Below are 295 nucleotides of genomic sequence, written 5' to 3' on the forward strand. Positions count from 1 at the left end.
AACGGTAACGAGAGAAGGAAGAAAAGGTCTTGGTGAAGTGCATAAAAAAAACTACATTTAGCAAGAGGGGAAAAGGAGAAGAGAAGGAATGAAGAGACGATCTCACGGGAAATAAGAAGACCGAAGATAAGCAAGGTGAACAGCAAGTAGAAATAAGCGAGGACGGGGATGAACTTCACCCCCAGCGAAGTCACGTGTCACCTCCGCACTTACACCGGCAGGAGATAAGATAGGGTCGTGAGCTGATGTGGCAACACCAACCTGCGGAGCCATTACTCGGTTACTCTTTGCTACG

This window comes from Penaeus monodon, chromosome 21 (assembly GCF_015228065.2).
Source record: "Penaeus monodon isolate SGIC_2016 chromosome 21, NSTDA_Pmon_1, whole genome shotgun sequence".
NCBI classification, from domain to species: domain Eukaryota; kingdom Metazoa; phylum Arthropoda; class Malacostraca; order Decapoda; family Penaeidae; genus Penaeus; species Penaeus monodon.